Source organism: Rattus norvegicus, chromosome 19 (genome assembly GCF_036323735.1).
Source record: "Rattus norvegicus strain BN/NHsdMcwi chromosome 19, GRCr8, whole genome shotgun sequence".
NCBI classification, from domain to species: domain Eukaryota; kingdom Metazoa; phylum Chordata; class Mammalia; order Rodentia; family Muridae; genus Rattus; species Rattus norvegicus.
Genome location: NC_086037.1, coordinates 55,054,539 through 55,059,984, shown reverse-complemented (window position 1 = coordinate 55,059,984; position 5,446 = coordinate 55,054,539).

The following is a 5,446-nucleotide window of genomic DNA, read 5'->3' as shown; positions in this document are numbered from 1 at the left end:
TCCCTAAGCATAGATGGGCCACAAACTGCTGAGAGCCTGGAAAGAACAATGAATAACACACACAAGGTTCTAGATCAGGAGAGGTCTAAGACCAGGGCACAGTGTGCTCCTAAAAGTGTCTGGTGCGCAAGGAAACAGATTCCTTTGTTTTCTCATAGGTCTGATTTCCCTCCGGGGTCGCCACCCTACAGCGGCAGGGGCAGTGTTTAAACCTGCCGACTTTGCTACCTGCCGGCTTACCCACCTTAAGAAAAACTCTCTCCACTGGTGAGGTCAGAGATGCTGAACTGAAAGTCATGATACCTTCAAACTTAGCGCAGTCTGTTCCTCCAAGGGAGGGGAGACCGCTAGAGGGACCTCAAAGCGAAAAGCAGCCCCAGGATGAAAGGGTAGGCCCAGCATAACCAGGCCTGACCACATCCTCAAGGTTTTGGATTTCTAAACTTGTGTCTCACACCCAGAACCCTCTGCCAAGCTCTGAACCTATACGATTTCCTGTCTGGCCCACCTTTTCTATTAGACAACATCTTCATCAAAAACACATATGCAGTTGTCGTGTTCGGATTGATTCAGCAACAGAAACTTATTTCTCCCCATTCTGGAGACTAGGAAGTTTAAGATCAAAGCGTCACTAGATGAGTCTGCTGGGACCCTCCGTCCCGGTTTGCAATGACACTCTTGTGTCCTCGTGCGGCAGAGGAGAAGGAGAGGTCTGTGCACCCACATTATCTTAGGAGAACATTAATCCCTTCCACCGGGGTTCCGCCTTCATGACCTCATCACCTTCCCAAGTCCTAACCTCCAATCAGGAAACCGAGAGCGATTAAGTGCAACATAAAAAAGTTTGTAAGGGGTCACCAACAATTAGTCCATAGCAGGGAAATTCCGAGTGAACTCAAACAACATATTCAGTGTAACTGGGGCTCCTCCTCCCCAGTAGGGCTACCCAGTAGTGGTGGGGGCGTTTCCTTCTCCTCAGCCTTTGATGCCCAGTTCAGTGCTGGTTCACATTTGCTTGCTCTGCAGACCAGGCTGGCCTCTCGAGTGCTGGGATTAAAGGTGTGTGTCACTGCCACCAATACCACCAGGCTCAAGTAGATCCCATTTGCTGCCTAAACAGATCCTGACTCCTTCCGTGGCTCTTTCCAAGTCCAAAGCATAGCTGCTCCCCATTTATACAGAGAGATCCTTTCTTTACAAAGGGAACTGCCAGGGGGTTGCTGGCAGAAAACTCTTGGACAATTCAGTCCCCTAGAATCTGTCCCTACCTCTCCCTGGGGCCACTGTCTCTAGGGTTGGGTCATGCCACATACTCCCTGCCCCTACAGCTGGCCAGTCCCTCTGACTCGCCTGTGTCTGTCCCTGCCTGGGGCCTCTGTTCCCAGGTTCAAATCCTCAGAATTCTCATGCCTCTCCCTTCTAGTTAATTGGCTCTCAGGAAAGCTCATAGATTTGAAGTGAGGTCAAACCCTGCTGTGCACCATCCCATTCAGTCCTCTGGTTAGGTCAGCCTCTCCTCCATTAGACTCTCATCTGTTTATTTCTTGAGATAATGCTGCACTTTGTAGCCCAGGCTGGCCTTGAACTTGTAATTCTCCTGTCTCAGCCTCTCAAGTGATGGGATCACAGTCAGTTTCCCACTGGACTTTAGCTTCCTGAAGGGAACATCAGTTTCTGTTTTATTAACCTAAATTAAGCCCTGAGGTTCTGGTACATTGCCTGGCACAATGTAGATAGTAACTAAAAAAAATTTTTTTTATAGCCTGAGCTAATAAAATCTTAAATGAACTCATGGAATGAATAAGACACAGCTCTCGTATTTCAGTGTCTTATTCGAATATCCCTCCAAGATAATATCTAACATCCTGGAGAATTCTGGAAGTGGGACACTGTCTCTCTAGGGACATTTTTTCCCCCATCTTGGGTATAGAGGTCCAAATTCCCAGCCACCAGGAAGTTCCATTCTGGCAGGAAGTGGAACAAATTTGTTTGTGAATCAAGCCAGGTGCTCCCTGCCGGGTCCCGAGCAGAACCAAGCCAGCCTCACACTGGTGCACAGATCCAGGTTTGTGTCTCCACTCATCCTGGCCTGGGTGTCGCCTTCATCTACCTGTTCCTCCGCCTTTGCTCCCCTGTCCCCTGATCTTGAGAGAAACTATCAGCTACAGGCCAAGGAAGACAGAGAGGCTCTGGGTCTGATGAGGTAAGTCAGTGCGCGTGGAATCCAGCAATTCTGAGAGCCTGCCTGGAGGAAAGAGTGAGAAGCTCTCCCTGCTCTCTCAGTGCTGGTCACTGGGCTAAGTTCTCTGTAGACACCAAGGGGCAATGATTCTCCCTGGTGTCTTCTCCTAGTGCTGCCTGCCTGGAGGAAGAAGAGGCTTGGAGAGATTACTGGGGGCCAAAATTCCTATAGGAAATTAGGTGTCAGCTGACTGTAACCCACAAGCCAAATACAGACCACATCGTGTCAAGAAAGTTTTATTAACACAGATCTTTTGTTTACTCATTTGCCTATAGCCATTTTGTGCATTTACAGTGACAAAATCCCTATACTTTAAGAGCCTCTCTCTATATATATATATGCATATATGTATGTATATATGTATATATATATATAAAATCAGACCCTTTACATTTACATTCATTTTTCATGATGTGTGTGTATGTCTGTATATAAAAGTATGTGCATGTGAGTTCAGTGCCCACAGAGGCAACAAGAAGGCGTTGGTTCTCCTACAGCTGATATTACAGGAAATACCAAACTTACCAAATGGGTCCTGAGAACTGATTTCAGGTATTCTGCAAAAGCAGCAAGCATTCTTAACCCCCGAGCCATTCTCTCCAACCCCTTGATCAAAGAATCCTTGCCTGGCTCACCAGAGATCACAATCATTGACTACATGAAGGGCAGAAACAGAACCCTCAGAACCAGTCTCTGTAAGAGCAATGCGTGCTCTTAACAGCCAAGCCATCCCCCCATCCTTAAAAAAAAACAAAACACAAAACCAATGTGCCAACTTCTCTGTCAGTGCCCCTGCCCTCTGCCTTTATCCTTGGCCTCATGCATTAGAGCCATCTTGACCTACATTTCCTGTAAGCATGCCCCACTCCCTGTTGAAGTGTTCAGCCTGTAAATGGCTCCCACACAAAGATGAGTTCCCCCCATCTGATTCATCCCTGGGGAATTTGAACTAAGGAAACCAAGAGGTCTCATCAATCGGGGAAATGGAAGTGATGGGTGTTGAAGTTGGTGTCTGTGACAGGAGAGGTCATGAGAACATGTGTTCCTTACTGGAGGGGAAAGTAGGGTCAGAGGACCTAGGAAGGGCTGTCTCTGCCTGGCGGGCTAAGAGGAAGGAGAGAGAAGCTTTGGTTTCTAAGTATTTCCCAATGCCAGTTCCCATAGGAGGAGAAAAGGAGCGGGGAGTGGGGAGGAGGAAGGAGAAAAGGAGGAAGAGGAGGAGGAGGGTGGGGAGGAGGAGGAAGAGGAGGAGGGAGAGAAGGAGAAAGAGGAGAAGGAGGAGGAGGAGGAGGAGGAGGAGGAGGAGAAGAAGAAGAAGAAGAAGAAGAAGAAGAAGAAGAAGAAGAAGAAGAAGAAGAAGAAGAAGAAGAAGAAGAAGAGAGATGGAGGAGGAAGGGGAAGGGAAGAGGGGGAGGAGGAGGGGAGGGAGGGAGGGAGGGAGGAGGCAGGAAAGTAAGCTGCCGTAAGAAAGCTTCATCTCTATGCATATTGACTAGTGTAACTACAAAGACCTAATATGCTTCAGGCTCAGCTTGATCCAGCAGCTCGAGTGATGATGACACCTGGGACCCCATTTCTTTCAGTCCCTCTATCCCACCTTTTGTAAGAATGGCTTGATCCTCAATGTCTACTTTGTCCTCTTCTACTCATGGCCACACTAGATTCTTCACTTGGATAATCAAGATGGCTGCTGCAATTCCAGCCCTCCCAGCTTCCTGCCAACCTGCAAATCAAGGTGCAGTCCCTGCAGCATTTTCCACTTTGGGACTTGATACCTTCCCCAAAGTGATCACTTGGGCAGGGGGGATAAATGTGCTCTTTAGATGAGACCTCTGTTGCTTGCTTCAGTTTTCCTACTTGCAACAACATCTGCTTACTGTGCTCCAGATCTTGCAATGTTCGCCCCACTTATTACTTCCCCTGAAACTCGTACAGCCTTCCAGGGCTTTTCCAGGGCTATCTCCATTTTATCAGTGAGGAAATCAGAGCTCAGAGAGTGTGGCCACCTCACCTGGGGTCCCATAGCTAGCAGCCGACAGTGCTATTGAATCTGGGAGTTAAATCAGGAGTGTGTTTCAGGACCCTGAGCTCCTCCTGACCCTGTGTGTCTGTCTGCCTTTTGCAGAAGAGGGTCACTTAATAGTCACCAACCTCACCCCATCGCTGCTCTTCCTGTACATGTCCTGTCTATCCTCTGACTCAGATCCCTTGTGCACAGGGAGGGGGGTTTTTGTTTGTTTGCTTTGTTTTGTTTTTCGGGTTCTTTTTTGTTTTGTTTTTTGTTTTATTTTAATCCAAAGCTTTCGAGCTTTAGACTGAGTTACTCAAAAGTCCCGTTCCCATCTCTGGATTCCTCTGGACTCTATTCTCACCACCACCTCGAGCAGTTTCCATGGAAACTGCTGGGCTCCTGCATCCCTTTCATCCTCCTTTCTGGGAGGCAAGGCCAGCTCTCTGGCACCCTGGTAGCCAGACCTGACCATTATAAAGACCAAAGAAACAATATCTGAAAGAAGCATTTGCAGGCTGAGGGAGGCGCCCAGGATGCACTCCGGAGTTTCCTTTGAAGTGCTCCAAAATGACAGCAGGTGCTCTGAGGAACCCTGCTGGTTGTCACTGCAGCCCACCTTGGGCTGCAAGGTGTTTGCCAGCTCATACCCAGCATCTCACAGTTGAATTCTCCACTTCCTGAGGACTTGGGACAGAGGTCTCATGGGGGGAAAGTCTGTGTGCCCCCTTGTGTCAGCAACAGCTCTCAGAGGGGACAGTCAGTGGACTTGGGATGATGGTACAAAAAGCAAGACCTAATCTGGCTCCTTTGGAAAAGAAAGGATCCAGTCACTGGTCAACTGGTGGACACTGGGAGACACTCTATAGGGCACTGGTGGCCAGGGTCTAGGGAGTACTTTCTAGATACTGCCCAGGAACATGGCACCTGACATACAAAGACCCTGGTTCCCAAAAGAGCCAACATGACCTCAACATCCCACCCTGCTTGGTTGTTATTTCCTCCAGTCCTTGGTTTCCTTATCTTGAAGATAAGTCTAAATCCTATACAGAACATCCAAGAGGGTAGCTGTGAGGGCCAACAAAATATGATACATTACAACCACTGGTGAAGGTGCATACAGACACCAAGATCCACTGCCGTCACAGCTGCTGCCACCACCACCACGATCATCATCATCATTATCACCATCACCA